A 22849-nucleotide genomic window follows, 5' to 3' on the forward strand; every position below is an offset into this window, starting at 1 on the left:
CATGTGCCTCTGTGTATTTAGAAAGAATTTACCTCACTTCTGAAGGCTATTTTACTTTCTGGCTCATACTCAAATATGAATGTGTTTTGTAGCATTTTCACATCTTTAAGCCTGAGGTAAGTTCTATCTGTTATCTGAGAAATTAGCAGATGTTCATCTGCAGACTTAGAATATGAGTGTGACAGTATGTATCACCAGCAGCTGAATTCAGTAATTAGAACTGCTTTAGAGACACAGTAAGTCAATGGCGCACACACGCCAGTTCATCACAATTTGCTTCCTAGGGAAGTATTTTTGAAATTCTTATTTAGAATCAGAATTCTTAATGCCAGGCAGTTAAATGCCTCCTTTTCCTTCTGCAAATGCTTTTGAAATTTCCTCTTCTTTGAACTGTATGAAGAGGAGCTGTACTAATTACAAGGGGTTTTCTTTTTCTCATGTTGACTTAATTTTTTTTCTCATGTTGGCCACATTGACACATTGGACTCAGTAGTGTGGATTTTATGCTGTGCTATAAGCATAGTGCTCTGTGTCACAGTCAGTAGTTTTCATTTTGTTATTTCTGGGCAACGCAATTTCTGCCTTAAAATAACAACAAAAAATACTACAAACTCACAGGCTAGGCTGAAAATCTATTACTTTATAGTATACTGAAGAACTTGACACCAGAAGTCTTGTGGAATTTAGAGCTGATTTATCCTGTTTTCTGCATAGCTATTATTTACCCACCATCTATGCAATGCTACATAGTGTTCTGTCTGTAACATCCTTCAAGAACATAGTCATCTTCTTTAAAGAAGTAATTTCCTTCCTCAAAAAGTTTATTGGTGGTGTTATCTAGACTTTTGTGTAGCACAGAGCAATGTGTACAGGCAATTCTCTCAAGCTATTGCGTTGACTTCTGGCATTTCTGACAGCTTTAAGCAGCCACAATGCAAGTTTTGAAGTTCAGCAGCCAATATAAAACTGCAGAGAAAATTGCTGAGAAAAAGGCTGGTGCATATTGTTTGTAAAAACAAAACAAAACCACTTTATCTTAAAATAATTAGCATTTGTTTAAAATCCACTATTTGGAATACTCAATATAAAATTGGTATTAATACATACAATAAGAATGCAGTTTGGAAAAAGATCAGTAGTTATTAACGTGGAGTGAAGTTTTAAAAGGCAGTGTGCATTTTTCATTAACCTGTTGTTACATAATATTGAAATTTATTTGTGGTCTGCATCCTTGTTCTTTTTTAGAGTTACATAAGGCACTGATCTCAGGGCTTTGCATACTGAAAGGACAGCAGAAACAGATGGCTGAGATTGGAAGGATTAAAATCCTCATGACTGGTCTGCATGCTGTACAGGCCCTTCTTGAAAAGATTTATTCTGCTTGTTATTATTTTATACCAGACTCCAATTCACATTTATGGGATTAAACTCTTATAACATGCATACGTGTTGTTTTAAAGAGAAGTAGTGATACTATTGAAAATTTGGGGTGATGCATTATGAACTATAATATTTTTTTCTTGTGCCATTCAGGTAACATAAAAAAGATTGAGCAGTCCAAAGTGAATACAACTTTGGCTTTCAGAGAAATCCCTCTGGTTAGTCCATGTAATTCAGTAACTAGAAATGCAGTTGTTTTCTGCTTTAGCAAGTTTCAACTACACAATTTCCAAAATAAGCTCACAGTTTTCCAACAAGTGTTCTCATAAAGGATTGACAATAATCAGTTTCAGTGAAGTTGAAGCAAGCCTCCATTCCTAGATTATTTTTTTAATGATCAATAATACTTTGCATAAATAAAACAGATTTGGAAAACAGCAATATTTATGTGAGCTACTCTTTTCAGTTAATCATTAAAGGCTTTATCTAAGTCAAGATAGCTAAAAGGAGAATTTATCTCATTTACAGCTTTCTTATCCAGAATAATAACAAAATCTTATTGCTGTATGAGATATGGGGCACAAATTACATTCAGAATGAAACTCATTGATATGTTTCCTGCACAGAGTAAACAGTGAATGTCAAGAAAAGCAAGGTATAGGAGAGATGGATAGCTACTCTTCATCCAGGCTCATATAATCACTTTTCGCCTAGGGAGTGAACTAGCACCTTCTTCCACTGCACCTAGTTTATAGGCATTTTTAATGAGTAAATTCAGGCCATGTTTGCCTATTTTATATTTAAAAAAACAGTAACAACAAGCAGTCACCTAGTCCTCTGTTTCACAGCTTGTGGAATTGTCGCGTGCTTAGTATGTGTTATTTGAAAGGATAACTGTTATGTTCTCTTTCCCTTTAAAGTGGGTAATATACACATCCCCAGTTTAGCCCTTTTCTTGCCAGGGTTTTCTGTGAAGACTTACTGAGTACTTTCTCTGTTTTCATCCACAGACCCTTAACTAACAATGCAGAAATTTTCTCACTGAGACAATAGTGCTGGTTCATTCAGTGGATTTGTAAAACAGTGGTTAACTCTCTTAAGACAGAACAGCAAGAAAAGACTGATATGGTTTTGGACAAAGCAAGTTTTTTATGTATCATCTCACATTCAAGGAAGTGAGTAAAATCAGGCTGCAACTTAGAACAATCTCTATATTTCACTACTGCATTATACTATGAAAAATATTGGGAGAAATTTAGGCTTTGTATACTGGACAAGAAACCTAGGTTGTTTTTAGCATTACCTGCAGTATGTTTAAGGAATGTCTTCTCCTAGCCATACTAATTGCAAAATGGTGATTTTTGTTAGATTATTTTAAAGGGCTAATTAACATGTATTCTGAAAAGATATACTTTCCCCCATCTTGTAAGCATTGCTCAGCACTTCAGGTTACTCTTTCTTACAACCGTATTGTAGTATATCCTTGATTCTGAAATAGACTTACACATTGTAGAGTGTGATCAATCACTACATTGAGAATTTAATGTGGAACACAACACTGATTTTCACTTTTTACCTTTAACTTGGTCTCATATTTTGCTGCATCAGTGAATGTTAATGTATCATCATTTCATCAAAACCGTCTATTTTACTGGAAAGATAGACAGGATGACAAGCATTGTTTGCTTCCTCTTTTCAGCCTAGCTGTGTAACTTACAGTCACTCTTAGTTGAGAAATGTGTGTGACTCCAGACTGCATTTACCGTATTGATAATAATAGCACTACTGCAGGAGTGAAAGGTAGATTGTTTTGTAGGACTGAGATAAGAAGAATTACGAAGAAAAAACAGGACTTCTGTCTATGTCATTCTTCTCATTCTTGTTGCAAATGCAGTCCATCGGTGATGAATATAGAAAATAAAACTGTAGATATGAGTTCAGTTATGGCTGTTGGGTGTAGTCTAAGTGCATCTTCATTTCACAATTCGTCCATCTTCAGGCATCAGTGATCAGTGGCACATTGTCTTCTGTCCAACTGAAAAGACAGATCTGAAAGTAGATCTCTCTTCCATTGACAAGTTACTGAGAAACTGGTTCCATTAAAGCCTATTCACTTTCTTGAGTATCCATTTAGAAATCAGGGGCTACACTGGGACTACCCATTAAAGAGTGCAAGTTCTGCTTTTAATATAGGCTGGCTTCTGAGTACAGAGCCTGACAAACACTATGAATCAGCGCACACAGCAGCCAGGGTCAGAGAACCCCAGAGAGAAGCAAGAATAGCAGCTCTTCTGTTATGGACTATGAAGTTCTGCAGTCTTTGCCAATACTCAGAAAAACTGAATGAATAAATTACCCTGTGAGCAGTGTAAGTTTAGGTTTAGGACCTGGGCCTGCTTAACATGTCTTCCAGGAAAGAGTTCATTACCAGACTACAGGCTCACCTCATTTTCACTCATTCCCTCTTGGACCTCATGCATTTTGCATTACATTCTGCAAAATGAGTCATCTTCAGCTGGAGGGAAAAATTCCAAGTTTGGTGGTAGGAAAATCTACTTGTGCCAACTGCACTTAATCAAGCAGTGTGATTAAAAAAAAAAAAAATCAGAATGATCAATACCTAAAACTCAGACTTCTGATCACAAGCCAGTTGACATAATGTCTTTGTGCATGAAGCTTTTCTTTTCCTGTGTTAGGTGACTCATCTCAGAAAACCATCTGTGCTGAAACACAGGTCTGTATGGAAGTAACACTCGATCACAGAAGGAGATCATGTTGATCGAGCAGGACCTACCTTTCTTGCTGGCTGTGCCTGATCACCCAGCTGTCTCAGAAAATCAACAGATTTTCTACAGATTTTAAACAGATACACAGTAACAGAACAAGGGAGAATGGATTTAAGCTAAAGAGGGAAGATTTAGATTAGATGTTGAGAAGTTTTTCACTGACTGTGTGGTGAGGTACTGGAACAGTCTGCCCAGGGAAGTTGTGGACATGCTGTCCCTGGAAGTGCTCAAGGCCAAGGTGAATGGAGCCTTGGGCAGCCTGGTCTAGTACTTGATCTAGTGGCTGGCAACCCTGCCTGCAGCAAGGAGACTGGAACTTGATCCTGGAGGTCTCTTCCAACTCAGGTCATTCTGTGATACACTTAAGTCTATCATACATTCAGATATGCCTTCCTGTTTCATGCTTCCAATTAGCTAGCTCTAGATGGCTTATTATATTAAATCCCTTCAGAATAGGCTTTCAGTACAGTTGGGGAAGGAAGGCAACTGTCTTCCCAGGTGCATAACTGGGCAAGACTTTAAAAATCACTGAACAGAAACTACTTTGGTATCACTGTTTGCAAAAAAGGCACCACTGAGCAGCCTAAGAATCCTATATACCGTATTTCCTAGCAGAAACCTACTGGGAAAGAGTTGCAAAAAGGAATTTAAGTGGCTTGCTGTGAGGACATGAAGAGAAGTGACAGGAAACAGTGAAGGAGATGGAAGATTTTACTGAACAGCTTTTGTTTTAAATATTAAAAGCACCAGGGTATAACTTCTTTCAAACTTCCTCATCAAATACAAACCATAGTTCTCATGCAAGTTTGCAGAGCTGTAAATGAACTTGTGTGTAACAGAACTGGGAAAATATGGATTTTTTTGTTTGCTTTTTAAACCATAGTCCTTGTCTGCTTACAGTTCAGAATATTCAGCTCCAACTTGTCTTGGACCAGACCTTTTGTATCAGGAATATAGATACAAAGTTGAATTAATTCTAAGCCATAATAAATCACATTTATTTTCTGATTTAGAAAAAAGATGACAGACAATAATTTAAGGTAGTCTCTCTTGCATTTTAGGATAACAATTCAGTTTTCTGATTTTAATAACATTAAGTAGGAGTAGGAGTGCATCTGAGTGAGTGAATTTTTCCACTAGATAGCTTACTACTATGCTAAAGAAACAGGAAATAATGCCGAAAAAAACTACTGGATTAGAAGTTTACCTTTCATGAAGCCATATGCTAGCAGACACACTTTAGGAGCCATTGACTGCTTAGTCTTTAATTGAAAGAGTGGTAAGATTTATATAACAAAAATGCCAGGAAGAATTTAATGCTAAAGAAATGGAAGAGAAAACTGGAAAACAGTTTGATATACCCTGGTCACCTGAGTCAGTGAAGTGCTAATAATGGAGTGCAGAAAGGCCTGATAGATGAGAAGAGGCAACTAGTGGAAAAGAAACCAACATTTATTATTATTAATGGTAGTAGCAGTAGTATTTATTAGCATCGTCTTTTGAATCCCACTTCTATCAGAAGTGAAACAAAATCAGAATGTGTGGCAGGTTTGTTTCTTCTTTACTGGATTTTGGCAAATAGAAGCAGCAGGAATGGGAAATGAAAAATTGCAAATCTGCTTTTCATGTTCTGTTCTTTCCCAAACGAAAAGAGACCTGTATGATGGATTTCAGCATTTCAGCTGCAGTAATGTAATACTTTTCTTACTTATCTTCTTGGTTTTTTTTTTTGTTTGTTTGTTTGTTTTTTGTTAGTTTGTTTGGTTGTTTTTTTTGGGGGGGTGAGGAGGGAAGTAAATCTAGAGATTTTAAGGGACGATATAAAATGAAAAGTCTGCTTGAATGTCGCCGTTCCCCACTCAGTATTCAATCCTGAAAATCTATCAGATAAAGGAGCAGGACTACAGTCCTGAAGCGATTTATGCTCTTGCATCTGAAGATGTCTTCAGAGAAAAAGCAAGCAGCTGACATACCTAGCATGTATCTGCCGTTCACACAGGAAAGCAATAGTCAGGTGGTGAAACCACTTTGTTCTCATATGCTTCTTCTACTTGGAAATATGTGTAAGCATGTTATTTATCAGCCACAGATTTTCACTGTATGATATTGTGAAACCAAAATGTGTTTTGTTTTATTTTGTTTTGTTTTTTTCCTCCAGCTAATTATCACGATGAAGTATGTAAGGCATTATTTTGCTTTGTAAAAACTGGACTTGCAGCACCAAAGAGACTATCACAGTACTCTGATCTGGTGCAGTTCTATCCTCCATGTAAATTTATATTCCCGTGAGTTCGATGTCTCATCACCTTTCCAATTTCATTAAAGTAAACCATTCTTTAGGAGATTTAGCTGGCAGTATGGTAAGGCACAGTGATAAGCCAACGTGGTAGAAGATACTAAGGAGAAAGTGGCATTCTGAATTGCTGAAAATTAAAACTGTATGTTGAAATACGACAGGAAGGATCCTAAAGCAAAAATATTTACACTGAAATCTCTGTAAAACAGGTAAATCCAGCATGGGTTTTGCTGCTTTTCAAACAAAATTACATGGGACATAGACATATTTCATATCCCTCACATACCTGATTAACACTTAAAACACAAAAGCATTTTTGTGTTTGGAAATATTCTTGTGTATAGAAAGATTTTTTCAACTTTCTTTTAATGTCTTTGTCCCATGTGAATTTATTTCTAAAAATACAGTAATTCATTTTAAAGATGTGTCTGCCCTTTTCTCACATATGTGAAAAAGCCTTGCAAATCGAAGAGCAGGAGAGATTATTATCCACACATGATATCCAGGGCTGAAGCACAGACAAATAGCACAGCAAGTTCACATCTTTGAGAAAAAAAGGGAAACAAACAAAAGCACTGAGAGAGACTGTAGCTGAAAATGTGTGTGATTCTTGGATGGAAAAGGTCCAAAGTAAAATCTGACTATAAGATACTCAGCTGCACAGTGAGCATAAGGGAAGGGTGTTAAAAACTGAAATGAATAGCATTGTTGTAGCTTTCATCTTTTTTTAGTTGAGAAAATGACTGTACAGCAAAATAAATATTCACTGCTTACTAGAAACAAACTTAGTGAACATTAATGAGGCTTATTCACCTAGATTTCAAAATGTAAGTAATGCAATCAATTGTTAATTTATTTAAAAACAGAAAGTAGACATAAACTTGCAGGTTAGTTTTACAACTGTTTTGGAACATTTTCAATCTCTGCATTGGGAATGAAGTGGGCAAGATATAGAGTGGTATTTCTTACAGGATAAAAGAAACTCACAGGCTTTGAATGACATTCTCATTTGTTGCAGCTTTTTGAATAAATGTGTAAGTTTGAACACGGGGAAAGCTTAAACAGTGTAGCCTGAAAGCACAGAGCTCATCTTGGAACTCACTGCAGAGCTGCAAGTTGTAGCCTGAGTTGTAGCCTGTTCCACTATCCTAAAGCTGCTACTGCCATGGTTGCACAAGGGAGATTGCTCGTAACCAGCAGCAGTAAAGGCTTTGACTCTTAACAAAGGTTGCCTCTGGGAGGAGGTTGCATGGATAAAGCATTGCACTGAGACTCACATCTGGAATCAGCCCTGAGCTTATTCAGTCTCGCTCTTTCTTGTGATTGCCTGTCTCACACTTTCTGCCTTGTGGTGAGGATAATCCATTAATGTCTGAGAGATGCTCTCAAAGCTCTCACAGTCTAGTCTGGTGATCGGCCATTTAAAAATCTCACTACTGAGAAAGACAAATGGAATAACTGTATATTACATGATACAACTCTGAAAAAGTCTTGAAACGGAGTTTATTACACTTATAATTTCACTTTTTGTGTTTGTTCAGCAAGTTGCAAGGGCTGAAAAGGCTTCTGCTAAAACAGAGAATCTTGCTAAAAAATCTATGGCTTTTTCTTCCTTTAAAATTACCTTTTTCTTCTATGTATTCCTTTAAAACAAAGACAATCCTTATTTCTCTTATCTCTTGTGCCTATTTTTTCATGCATTTTTTTTCTTTCACTCATCTTGTGACCCGACTTTCAGCTGCGTTCTATTTAAATGTCATGTTTTTCTTTAAATGCAACCCTAGAACGTGTTATCATATATTTATGCTCAATTATCTCTATTATCTTTATTTTCATTAGCATCCTCTTTACAAAACAGCTGCAAGATCTACAAACAAAAAAGGTCAAAAAAAAAATCTCAGATGTAATGGCTTAGAGAGATTAGAATAATTCTACAGAAAAAAAAAAAGAAAAAGACAAAATAGATTGTGTATAGAGCATTTACAAAAGCAGGACTGGAGTGAAAGAATTCTACCTGGAACACCAGATTCAATTACATCTTTATGTTTTTTTTAATCTAAATAACAATAGTTCCCTGACAATCAATATCTATAATTTTAAGCCTTTTAAGTCTTTCACCATTGCTGATGTATCTTTTTGGGTAATTAACTCACTTAGGAACATTCACTTTTCTGCCTTGTGCATAGTTTATTCCAGTGCTCCAGCTTACCCATTCCTCAACAAAAATGATAAATATTAAAAAGTCCTTCTAAAGCTTTTTTTGTTTTGTTTTGTTTTTTTAAATAGGAAAAATAATGAATTTAGTATCATTAGCTCAAATATTCCATGTAATAAAGACCAATATTATTCTATTTCAGCTAATTACCATTTTATTTTCTGATATACTGACTGTCTCACCATCTGGCAGTGCTTAGCCAAGGTTATCTGCAAGCCACTGCTAACATTTCAGTATTGGGAGATACATTTCCTAGTGTTTTCAAAGGAAATCTTGTCTTGCAGAAGAGAACTGCAACACATGCAGATACCTGAGCTAATGTGTTTAGTTAGTGGGAACGAAGCAGAAAAGTGTGCATTTCTGTTGGAGGCCTGTGCCATGGAGAATCAGTAGATTACCAGGCTGAAGCCCATACTCTCTCAGCTTTGTGGCTGTCAGATTTAAGCTGGCTTTGCTTTAACTGCTCACGCTCTGATTGCATCCCTACCAGCAAAGTCAACATAGCTTTAAACAAAACTGTGTCCAAACCAGCCACTTTCCTGCTACATAAGATTGCCTGTAGCAGTTCTCAAATCAGTCTTTGCATTGTGTTCTTACAGTATAGACTGTTACCAGGTGCCATTCTGGTTCATTAAAAAAATATCTATGTAATTGGCATAATAAACTAAAGGATGAACCATTTCACAGAAAAGATTGAGCACATGGACCAACTAGTTGTTCAGCATCTGAAAGTTGTTTAGCAAAAGGAAGATGATTTAGTAGACTTCTAATTTGTCGACTTCTTCCTTTTCAATATGCTGATATCTTATGTGTATGGCTTTGTATATGTGCATATTTGCTATTGTTAAGAACTATTACTATATCTTAATATTATCCTTTGGCATAACAAAGAATATTTTTTAATACACTCATAAGAGCGCTCAATTTTATTATCTTTAAGTATTCTCAGAATATGTTATAAATGTCACAATCACTCGGATTTTATTTTTGCATTACAACCATCAGGATTTTAATTCTTTAAGTGTAGAGAGACAGCTCATTGTACGGTGCAGAAATTCCTCTCTGGCTGTTACGTTGATGATGTTAACTGGAATCTACTCCTAGACAAACTGAATTCTTATCCCACTTAAAAGAGTTATGCAATCAAAATAGTTTTTTACAAGCTTACATTCAGAGATTCCACAGTGACTTTTTTGCTTCATATAAAATGCACACAAAGTGCAAAATATTATTTTCTTAGTGCTGGAGAATCTGAGTTCATCATAGCTATGGACTTCCCATTCAAAGCTGTCAGTTCCACTGGATCTTAAAAACTGTTACATTAAATATAAACAGAATTCAAGAAAAATTGTTCTCTGTTGCTGGTGAGTATGCATGGAGCCTTAACACTTTTAAGTACACTTTCTTGAGTAGAAAGCCTAGTTCAATTTCATCAACATACATGTTGCTGTTTTGGTTTGGCTGCCCGGTTTGGGATTCAAATCTCTACCTCAATGAATGGGATTTTAAGCTTTTTCAAGAGTAGCCTAGATCTGAATTATTTAACTTCTCAGTTTGCTTTCACTGGAATGGTGGCAGGAATGACAAAGTGAATGATAAGTTCTGTCACAACTTGCTATTTGGTGTTGTAATAGTTGTTTTCAGTGTGAAATCTAATGGCTGCATTTGTGCATTTATTGCACAATAATAGACCAATATAAAAAATAAGGAATTTTGTCATGGCTTTTAGGGCAATGTCTGTAAACTAAGACTGGTTGGGATAAACAATTTTTAATGAAATTTTTTTCACTCTTATCTCAGAATAGGCTGATTATGGATTAATCATATTTCAGATTGACAGAATGTGTTTATAATAAATCTGATCTGCAGAAGAAAAACCATTAATTTTGAATAATGTAGGTGTGCGGACAATTTCTGTTTCAATATTTTTTCCCTTAAATTTTCTTCCAGTCTTGCAAAAGACAGTTGCTACCATGAATACTGGAATAAATGATTATCGGATTAAGAAAAAGTCACTAGATTTTCACTCATTTCTCTAATAGAGCAATCCAAACCTGTTTGACCTGTTTGAAAATTGCTCACTTCCTGTAATTGAAAAAGGAACATTTAAAATGAGGCTGTGCCTACTGAGCAGGAAAGGAACAAGTACAGTATCATCTTTCTATTCCATTATCTGCATAGTTCCTCTGCCATCCATTTGAAGAAATGCTTTTCAAAACAAAAGTAACAGCAGAATTGTGAAATGCAGATATTACATTATAACAGTTCAAAGATCTTATGAACGGCAGCTACGTACGCAGCTTTGCAGCTTGTCACGGTTTGCCTCTGCAGACTCATCAGTGCACTGCTTCCAGCTTTCTAGCCAAATTCAGGCACGGGGAAACAGCTATAATTCTTTAGAAAAGTAATGGAGTTTAAACTGTTTTTGCTAAGATTATTATTTGACACATCTGAGATGAAAAGGAGTGTTGTTGCATCATATTATGGACATTAACGCTGTCTAGATGTACAAACAACTGCCTGTTGGCTGGCATCTGGTTAAATCACTCCAGTGACTGATAACACGAGGTACCAAAACTTGGACTTAAATATTGCTAATGCATTTCATTTAAAAGTCAGTTGCGCTTTAAAACACTGCTGAGTTTTACACATTTGGTACATGTATAGTATGTCAAATGTGCACGTGGATGCATGTGCACGTACAGACAGCACACGCAGGTGTGAATATGTAACAGAGATGCAGACACAGAGGAATGCTTGTCAGAGCACGTAAATCGGCAATTTGTAAAAGCAGCTGATCGGGATAAAAAGCAACTGGTCGAGTAAGGTGTGAGGTGCAAATGGGACTGAGGTTAAACCTTCTAAGAATTCAGTACGTGGATGCTGCAGATTTTGCCCGAAGTCCCGTTAGACCTGACCATCAAACCAGCCCAATAAAACCGTCGCCGTCCCTGTTTGCCCCGTTTTCCCCATCAGCACAGATGTGCAAAGGCTTTAATCTCTAGCACCTCAAAATGTGTGTGTCTTTTTTTTTATCTTCCACAGTGCACTCTGTAGTTCACCGTCAGATCCGCCTGCGTATCAGTATCCCTGTCCCCTCTGCCACACTGCCTTCAGCACTTCTACCAGGCTTTGGCCGTATCAGCCCGTGCCACCATAGGGCCAGTACGGCGGCCGTGCCCGGCGGCGGGGCTGAGCGAAGCGCCGTCTCGGCGGCAGACGAGAAACAACCACGGCCAGCTGTGGCCGCGCCCCTGCCCTGCCCGGCACTAGCGGGGAGCGAGAGACTGCGGGGGGCGCGGCCCCGAGGTGGCCGAGCTGCGGGGAAAGAGCGTGGCTAGCGGCGAGATACCGCGGGGCGAACTCCGCTCTGCCGCCCGCTCCACTCCGCAGCTTAGCAGCCGCCGCGCCGGCTTCCGAGCTGAGCGCTGCGGCTGCTGTCGCAGGCGGCGCGATAAGAATGCCATTGACGTCAGCGAGGCGGCGGCGGGGGGGCCCGGCCTCGGCTCCTTCCTGTGCCGTGCGGCAGCGGGAGGCTGCCGGGCCGGGGGCGGGGAGCTCGGCGGGTGGTGCGCTCCGAAGGACCCCCTGCCCCCACCTGAGTAAGGCCTGCTCGAGGCCGGAGCGGGTGTGCCGAGCAGAAATAAGTGAAACCCGTCGTGCTGGAGCCGGACGGAGCGTTACACGTGGATAGTTATTGCAGCCTGTAGGATAAAATGGCCTTTTACAGAAAAAAAGTCTGAAATCGGTGCATAGCAGTACTGATCGTCAAGACAAATTCTCTCTTTCTGTGACAGGAACTTAGCTGTTGTAAAGGGGAGTGCCCGTTCAGCCATGCAAACCGTGGCCAGTGGCTCAGCACGTTCAGGGCTGGTCCTCTCCGTGTTGCTTGTGTAGGGATGTCCGAAAACTGCTGGTAGGACAGTCTCTGAGCGGCTGGTAGGACGTGTCACTGAGCTGCTGAACGTCCTGACATCCCTGAACGTCTTCGACAGATTGCCTTACAAGTGCTCTGCATTTGCTTGACTTGAGATTGATGTGCTTTCACACAAAATCATGTGCTCACTGCATCTGAATCTTCCCTGAGTCATGAGTATCCCTGTAAAATCCCCCAAATCATCGATGCAATATCTTCATAGTGTGTCAGAGCAAGAGCACGTGTATTTTTCTATCTATAAGCAAGTCTCTGCCTACTTTTGTCTGACTTCACTCTATAAAAGTTATACCTATTCCGTTTGTCTTATTTATGATTTATGCCTTTTTTTTTGTTGAGTAAAAGTAATGTCCTCGCCACCTGTATATTGCCAAAAAGTGGCACCAAGTGAAGTAGATTGACAGGTTTTTGTTTCAGGACAGGATTACATTATGATATTTAAAATAAGTATACTCAGGAGTGTTGTACATTTCTGAAGAATTTGCATGTTTTTATAAAAGTGAGAACACAGCAACAGAGCTGTGAAACAGGCAACTTTCTCCTATCTAGAACATTAACACCTGAATGACATTGGCTTGGGGTTGACAGTCACCTCAGGCTTTGGAGATATTGCGATAGCTTCCAGACATCATGGTGCACATAGCTATGTGAAACAGATTCCATCTTCAGAATGCAGCGGGGTTGGGGAGTGTCAGTAAAATAAACCATTTCTGCCTGTCTAGTCATGGAAGTTGGTAACTGGGTTCTAACTGGATGTGGATTAGGATGACTAAATTTCTATGGCTTTATGGATGTGGGAATAAATTCAATTAAACAAAACACTTTCTACCTGATTTCTCAAGAGAGCAGTCTTGCTAGGGGCCTGCGTCTTTGGTTAAAATGTTTTGAGCTCTAAGTTTGCTTCATCGTCATGTTCACAGCTTACCTCATATTATCCTAATGCGTCATATGTCTGATATTGAATGAATATCACATGTGTGTCTTATTAACAAGACATGATGTATATACAAATAAGAAGATAATGCTACTTCCCACAAGAAAATTGGCTTAAAACCCCTTTCTTAATGACAGTTTTTCTACATGTATTCTGCTGCATGAAATAGCAAAGCAAAGGATAAGGGGCACTATCAATATTCTTTGATTTGGTGCATAACCTGATTTTGTTTACTGTCTAAAATCTCCAGAGGGCATCAGGAGTGTTGTTGTGTATACTAACTGTTAACGGTTGCATTTTAATTCAGCAGTCCTTGAAATAAGTCTAGACTGACTGGCTTGCTGTGTAATGCTGCTTAACAGTTGCATTTTAATTCGGCAGTCCTTGAGATAAGTCTAGACTGACTCTGGCTTGCTGTATGATGCTTAGCATGGATTGTTTGCATGTTATTAAATTGGGTAGCAATGCATGAACTCATTATTGGTTTTTATCTTCCATTTTTGTGATATATTTGCTCAAAACATCAGACTATAATATAGATGTTTATTTTTATGAATATTGTTCTGGGTACAAGAGCTTCCAGGAATAGGAGTGGTTGTATTTACATCATTGTACATATTAAAACATATCCTAGTGATAAAGTAGCAGATTACATGTGCATCATTAATACATAAGACAGCATGCATGATGTAGCCTAATCCATTTCACCAGGAAATATGTGCTGTAATAAAAGCGTGACTCACACAAGCAGAGGCCTGATTGTGTTTCCCGCTACTACTCAGCCAACATTGACTAGGGTTGCAAAAGATTACAGTCCTTCTGAGTGTCATTTCATGGCCCACTGGCTCCGGCGCAAGCAACTGTATGAAGCAGTTAGTTGTCCTTGGATTAGAGCATTCAGCAGTCACCTTCAAGGAAGTTCACAGAGCAGCCTTCTTGCAACTTTCCTGCCTTTGGTCCCAGAACCAACTTAAAAGGCAACAGGACAGTGCTATTTTGTGGCATTTCAGAATTAAGCTATTACATAAAGGAACTTTTGTTGTTTGGTGTTTTTTTTGTTTTTTTTTTTTCCTTAGTGAGTTAGCATTTACAGTGGAAGAGCTGCATTAAAAAATAAAATCCTATTAAAGGTTAACTGATACAGTCAGCTTTGGCAAATAATGAGCATGTATATTTCTCCACCAATTCCATTTTATGCAGCTTCTTAAGTGGAGAGTGTGATGACCCTTTAAAACAGTGTCCTGAAAAAGATATATATATACATATATATATATGTATAAAATTTGGCTGCTAAATATTTATCCTTTGTTACACAATTAAAAATACAAAGGCAGTAATGGAGGCAGTGAGGTCAGATGGATCTTCTGTGTGAACATATCAAGATAATAAAGATGTCAAAAACATTCTCAAACATATGGAAAGTTTAAACATTTCATTGATGTTTCCATTACTGTGACACTGTCAGGGAGCCCCAGTCCTAGGCTAGGGTTTATACTGATAAAATATACTCGATGCTCTATGTATCAGAGAGGTTTTAATTTATAATATAGAAGCAGAATTCTAGAAAAGGATTGATTCAGAAGAAGAGAACAAAGTGATGGTTTATGAATAAAAGAAAAGCTAAGAACTTTGGCAATATTATTTGGCATGAGAAACAGCGGACCCAACATAGTGGTAGCCTCATTTATGGCAGGTTTTGGTGTTATCTGAGCAGTAGGAAATTTACGGACCCAATTTTGGTGAAAGTAATGTGATAGTTTTACTAACATTTGGACAAAATGCTGTGTGTGTGAAAGCAGAATGACAGAAATTCACCTCACCACTCCCTTTTTTCTGTCTTGATGGAAGTCTTCACTTTGGCCATGTAAGCCACATCCTGGTGCTATGCACGAACTACTCTTATCTCTTCTCACTTGAGCTCCAAAATCATTCCCAAGTAACTGGGCTCTTGTTACTCTTATTGTAATTGCATTGATTTTTACAGCTTTCCTATTGCCTGAAGAAAATTAGGCAAGTTATATGCTGGTATATATTCCTTGAGTAGTTTAATACATGTACATCGGAGGAACTATTTATTTTCAATATTTGCTTGTGCCAGCCTGAACTATTAGGTTCTGCAAATCAGTGCTAACAGTATTAAAAGCAAAAGCAACGGTTTTTAAAGCCTGAACTGAATTATACTTAATCAATAGGAACAAAGATATGTAGGATCTTTTTGGCAGTATCAGGAGAAAAATAAGAAAGCCCTTGTCCCATTGTTAACTATTTGCAGAATTTAAGATTCTTTGGTAACCTCGTTTAAATAATAGTAATGAATTGGCCAGTCCTGTCATGAAATCTTGCTCACCCTAAGTTTAAGGAAACTGAAAGAGTGAAAATGGCATGCTTACTTTATAGTTGCACTTCTTGCTAGTCAGAGAAACAAGAATACGTGCTTTTGCATGGTGTCCAATAAAAGAAGTAGCAGCAGAACAGGGTATGAAATAAGAGCATAGCATACAGATTTTGTAATAGCTTAGAAAATGTTCAACAATTGAAAACTGTTAGTTATCCTCTAGGTTGAGTAGAGAGATTGTTTTAAAGGTCATTTTTCTGCTTAGCTTGAAAGTAAAATAATAAAAGACTTTTTTCCCCCCTTGATACTTTGTTAGAACATTAAAAATGCAACTGAAAGGAAACATGAAATCAATATCTCTTTGTTCCATTAACATTATATTCACAGGGCTACGTTAACTGTTACAAAAATGTCCTTTTCTGTCAGCAAGTTCCGAAAGCTAAAGCAGAAAAATAACAAACACCAAGAACAACAAAAAACTAAAGCCACCACCACAAGAAAAAAATTGAAAATGCTACCATATACAGAGTAATAGCTTTTAAAAATTTAATAATCATCCTGCTATGGGTACTGCTTTTGTTTGTTTCAGTGTTGAGGTGGTTTTTTTTTATTTAATTGTATGGGGAAAACACAGTCCTTTCTTGTGGACTTTGGACAAATGTTTCCCTCTACTGCCTGTGTCTTGTTTTCTTCGAGCCTGACATCAGACTGTGAGATGACATCATTACAAACCACTAATTAGAACTGTATTGTTGTTTACATTTGAACTTGGCACTCTCTTTGAAGTTTACTGACATTGTATATCCTCTCCCTTCTGCTTTTAACTTTCTTACCAGAGGATGTTGGCTGACATTATTCTTTACCTCATTAGTGCCATAAGAGTTGCTGTGGGGTTTTTAATTATCTTGCCGAGCAGTTTGATAGGAATCTTTCACAGTGTGAAAGAGGCATTGTATGGAATCAGAAAAGTATTTGTGTTGTAGTTTCTCCCTGTTCAATTGCAGTTTGCTTTGCAAATAAATAAACAGATTTAACCTTCCTCAAAAGCCTTAATTTGTACATGGTGTGGCTAAAGAGCAAGGACTTAAGCACAGTTTGACTTTGTTGGAAATCTGTTTTCCAATTTTATTCAAAAGAAAGATTAAATAATTGAAATAACAATGCTTTTAAAGAAAATTTATACTTAGAGCAAAGGAGAAATTAAACTTGGACTTAACACTACTCTACTATGTTATCTTCTGGCAATTTCTAATTAAGCATTTGTGGAAAGAAAGCTCCATCAGACATACCAGGACAGATAGACTCAGTAAGACAAAGTGGGGCAGACTGAACTTAAGCGTGCAAGTGCCCAGGTGCTAAACCACTTTCTGGCATCAGGTCTTTCAGTGACTGTGTGAGGCAAGATTTTGATCTTAGCCTTCATCACTGACTGGCTTTATATTTTGTTGCTCTGCATGGGGTGAGTTTGGGTGAGTGGTTCTACATTTTTACGCACATTAGAGTGCTTTAGCCATGTTGTTACACTTGTGTACAGTGGTGAAAATGCTAATCTGAATGGATCAGGCAGTGCTGCTGAGTGGGGTTTTTAAGGCAAAGTGGTGCAATGAAATCCTCTGTAGTTTATGTCTAGGAGGTGATGTGATGATCTGTGTAAAATAAAGAGGAAAATACAGTAAAAGAATTGTTGCCAATGAATTTGGGACACAGGCTTATAGTTTCTGTTTAATAAGAGACTGGTGTTACAGGTGCATGGTAAATTATTTAATCATGGAAAATAGTGAATAGAAGTGCTCTGAATTGTTTCTAATCATTACACTGAAAACTACCTGTGTTGGCATTAAAGTACATGAGAAAGGGTGGGTGAATTTGAAAGTCTGCAGAAATTAACCTTAGTCTTGTTTTGGGGCAACACCAAGTGTGAGGATTCAAGGACAGAGCCCTTGTTGCAATGACCTATGGAGTGCGTGATGTGAAGTACAGCATTGCTGGGCTAACCCAAAACAGCCCTTTTCTTATAGGCGTCAGTGATGTGTAGGTTTCCCAAAGCACTTAAAATGTGAATTAGCAATTCTGGGGGCTGTGCTTTAGTTATGCCTTAACACGTGTTAGGATTGAATCATTTGGTAGCTTATAATAGAACAATAAAACTTTCTACTTCTGACTTCTGACTACTGATTGATTCAGGACGAGTTTTAGTTGACAGGAACTGCATTTGTGGTGGATTAGCTGAGCATGTTCCTTGGTCACACATATAGGCCACATGCTTTGGTGTGCTCTCTTCCCATCAATCAGCCCATTCCTGATGATGTGGTATATTATAGTAATACAATCTTGTATTTGAAGATCAAATTGGATATTATAGCATGTGGCTGAGATGTATCATCTGTTCCTCCTGAAATCATAATTTACATCTTAAAAAAATACTATGAAAATGGGAAACTTAACTTTTGTTTTCTTGAACTTCTAATGTCTTCATAGAACAACAGAGAAGATTCCTCTGGTTTAGTTTCTGCATTTTCTGTGCCACATTTGGTTACATAACCCAAGCATCTGAAGCTTTTTTTTATGTTTGGTTACATAGTCCAAGCATCTGAAAGTTTTTGCTATGCTGATCACTTTGATTAAAAGCTTATAAACTAGATGTCGTCATTTTTTGTTTTCTGCCCAAGTTAATTGCACAGTCCTCTTCAACATTGGCACCAATGTGCTTATTTTCTTTGCCAGAACTTTGGGTTTTTTGAGGCCTGACGTAGGACTGCTGTGTGATGACTATTGTAAGCCATTAATTGCATTTATATCACTGAATTGTGACCTATGTTAGCACAAAGGCAACCCAACAAGTATATCATATTTCCTCTGAATACTACAGAGATTGCATTTCTTCTCACATCCTATTCTTTCATATTTTCTTCCTTCTGCTTCACTGTTTTGCTAACAGTGAAGTTATGATAAGCAAGCAGATCTTAATTCTTTAATTTGATTCCCTAGCTGCCTCAAGTGGAAAGCTCCTTTATTCTTATTTATTACAGCAGATATAAATGGAACACTTGCTCCTTTCCCAAGCATAACATTTTGCTCATTTGGGTACATTAAAGACTGTCATTCAAATATCATAGCCCTTGGTGGTGCAGTGTTATGGAACACTTGAGTTAGATATATCTTTTATTTTCTCTTAGAGCTTGTCGTCACTACCATGTTAAATTGAGCTGCAAGCCAGATTGTGCCCCAAAGTGATTATTGTGTGACTTGATCTGCAGGTCTAATTATGCCCCCCAAAGAATTTTCATATTATGAAGAAAAATAGAAGATTTTGAAAATTAAATCACACCTAGGAACATTCTTGTAGCTTCTGAGGCAGAATGAGCCCCATGTAAAATCCTGGACAGCATTCCAGAGACCTGGCTTCTAGTCAGAGTTGTGGGACAAGCAAGGTAGGTAGTATTGAGTTGGGCACCTTATTTTGCCTCTTTGTACTTCTGTGTCTATTGGAATATGGATATCTTAGATCATGAACTGTCTCTAATCTAACGCATTACAGTTATTTGCACTAGAGACACAAGTTCAGTTGGAGTCTTGTGATTTTTTATAGTCTGTAATAAGTAGCTCTGCTGACACCGACTAGTGACCAAACTTCTATAGGAATATGCAAATAATTTCCATCAAAATTTAGCTACTTGATTTTTTGTTTTTCAGGTAATGTCCTCACTTTATTGCTCTACAGTATAATATAAAACAAAGACTTGATATTAAACTTATCAGTCTATCCAAAGTGAATTTTAGCTGGTCTTCTTGCAATGATAACACCTCTGAGCAGATGAGTGCTACTGTATTTTACATCTTCTTTGGTCCAAAAAGTAGAATATTTTTTTCCATTTGATCTTCATCTGCAAGTATTTAAAGGATTTACGACTGTGTTCTTTTGATGTGGTACAACTCCACACATAAGTGATTGGGAGCCGGAAGGCACAATGGGAGTGCTTGCCAGGAATAATTGGCTTCTGCATTGTGGAGCAGGTCAACTATTGTGAGTATTGCAATATGTAATTTGGGCGTGCATGTTACTTGCAGTTCTAAGTATTTCCGTAGTCTACCGTGGCAAGCTGAGGCTCCTGTTGGCTTTCTTGTTTTAAGTGTATTAAACAAGCTACATGCAGCACTTGAGAAAAAGACTGTCATTTCCAGTTATAGTCCTTCATTTCTTTGAAATAGATGGAATTTAACCTGAATCATTTTTCTGTCCATTTGCTTTTCTAATGATTGTCATATTCTGCCAGTCACTCTTGTATTTTCCATTAAATCTAAAAATCCATTTGCTGGTGCATGCAGGTTGATGGCAAGAACAGTTGTGCATTGTGTGGCTTGCTTAAAAAAAAAAAAAAAAAAAAAAAAAGTTAGATTTCATATCAAGTATTATTATTAAACCCTAGCAATATTCTCAGAAACAGGTTTGTGCTATTTTAGATTTGTGATTTGTAGAACGTAGAGACCCAGGAATTCTTTGGTCAGCTCAGTCTGTCTTCAGATAGATTAATCTATCTTGTTTTCAGAGAATTTTTATATCCTTCTCTTGATTCCTTTGGACTATGTTCTCCTTCAACTTTAAGGGATGGGAGAGAAAGATTTTATTTCTCTTTATACTAGGAAGAGCTCTAAAGCTTTTAAATGCTTAGGTCTTTTACCTACCCAGTCAAAGCTAGCAATTTTCTAAGCTATTGAAGTACTAATATCAAGCTATATTGGCAGCCCCACTTCAGCAGAGAGAAACTGGTGCAGCAGTCAAGAAAAGTGGGGTTTTTTGCCCCTATTGCTCATACTATCTTTGCAGTTTTTTTCTTGCACAATTTAATTCTCTACCAGTCCTCAACCACTTGTCTAATCTCACAAGAAAATGTGGCAAGTTTGCTTTAATAGTTTGTTGTATTTATTTAGCTACTTACTTGTGAAATTGAATTCAGTTGTCTCAGTATGGTTTAGCACATTTGTGTAAACAATGCAAGCCATTGGTCACATCCTCACCATCAGTAAATGAGTGTACTCTCAGTAAAATCACTGGTATCTGCCTATTGACAAAGATGTAGCCCTTCTTTTTTTTTTTTTTTTAAATATATTTTCCATTGCAGAGAATACCGTAGCACAGAGGATAAGGTGTTAGAATTATATCTATGAGTGTAATACTCTTGCCTTAAAAAAGCAAAAGCCATTTTTTTTACACTAGACTAAATGGAATTTACAGTGGAACACTGTTCTATGTTTAAGGTTAAAACAAGTTACAAAATCAATTAAGATAAGGATGTGCTTTACTGTGTTATATTAGTTATGTTAAAGAAATTAAGAGAATTTACCTAAAATTCAAAGCCTGATTTAATATTTCTTATGGTAGAAGGTTCAGTCACTTTGCTTGTATCAGCTTGCTACTAGGTTAATTGTCTTTTTACAAGGTAAATATTCCTTTTGAAATTATCAATTAGGAATGTTGCAAGTCTGAAACTCTCAACAAAGGTACCATGTGCCATTCTCCAGATGGTACAAGAAGCTGCCAAATGTGCCCTGTATGCTGTATGTCTCATGGGAAGTTTTTCTAAAGTCTTTCAAATAGTCATTTTTCAGTAAGTGCTAGAAGAAAAAAAGAAGAGTTATGTGTAACTAGCACTAACATTACGTGCTTAGTGAATAGTAATTGTTGAAAAACCTTAACCAAAAAAAGGTCATTTCAATAAAATTGTGATACATAGTAGCACCTTAACTTTCAGATCCTAAAATGAGAAAATATAAACAGTACTGTCATTTTGCCGCTTCTTGTACTCATTCCTTATTAACATCACTGACAATTTGTTCTGGAGGGGTTCTTCAGTGAAATTTTGATTTGTTGCAGTCAGTGTGACTTTTGCTTCAGAATTCATTAGAGATGAGGCTTTGCTGTGTTTTTTCTTTGAAAAGTTTTATATGCTTTTCATCTAGGATTTCTTCCCTTTTTCTACTTGTTTCATTTTGAAAAGTTCATTCTCTCATTCTGAAATCTGGTCAGGTTGCAGATCTGTCCTTGTTTTATAGCTAATCTTATTATTTTTCAAAATTAGCTCATATAGACTTCATTGCATTTCATTATCTTCAACAGTTACTTTGAAAACAATTAAACAGAATGTTTGTTACAAACTGCATTTGTCATTTTGTGTCCCCTCCTCTGGGAGATTTTCCTCCGGTATCATACAGGAAACTTGGTATGAATACTGCCATCAGAAACAACTGATAGTTCTTTTAAAGACTTCTACAGAACCACAGGAAGGCTGAGGTTGGCAGTGACCTCTGTAAGTCCAGTCAAATCCCCTGCTTAAGTAGTGTCATGTAGAACATGTTGTCCAGGACCATGTCAACTCAGTACTTAAATGACAGATAGCATGAGTTGCACAGGTACACAGTAGAGACTAAGCAGGCAGAAAGTAAAGGGCCCACATGTGTTTTGGGGTTTCTTACTTTGTCTTTTAGTAGTACGGTGACAGTTGGTCTCTTCATGATTTGCATGTGCTTCCTTTGCTATCCAGAAACATTTGTTATTTGTATTTGTTGCTGGAAGAATGTCATTAACCCATTCTATTTTACTTTTTCATAATCTATTTTTTCATTGTCTTTGTACCTCATATTAAAATGTACCTGTAAATTCATGCAGTGGTTGAACTTAAACTGTTGCTTTCCTTTTCCACTTTACTCAGTCTCTCTCCTCTGAAAAATTGGCGTTAATGCTTTTTTGCTCAAGTTAAAAAATGAACCTAAGTCCTTAAAATATAAATGAGATGCATATCAAAATTTGTTTTCTCTTAACTTGAAACTTCCAATAGCTGAATGTTAAATGGGAGTATGATAAATTGTCTGTTCTCTCTTGGCAAAATTTGAAGGATTTGTGTTTCACTTATGTGAGCTGACTTCTTCAGTAACCTGTGTAGGAGTTCTGCTACACTCAGCTATTAACATCCT

The 22849-nt window shown here is 37.3% G+C and overlaps 1 protein-coding gene across 4 annotated transcripts in view; it reads left to right on the forward strand.

The window, feature by feature from the left end:
* PDE4D (phosphodiesterase 4D) overlaps positions 1 to 22849 on the forward strand; it is a 390407-nt gene that overhangs the window by 296604 nt on the left and 70954 nt on the right. The window lies entirely within an intron of this gene.

Source organism: Phasianus colchicus, chromosome Z (assembly GCF_987193195.1).
Source record: "Phasianus colchicus chromosome Z, bPhaCol1.hap1.1, whole genome shotgun sequence".
NCBI lineage: Eukaryota > Metazoa > Chordata > Aves > Galliformes > Phasianidae > Phasianus > Phasianus colchicus.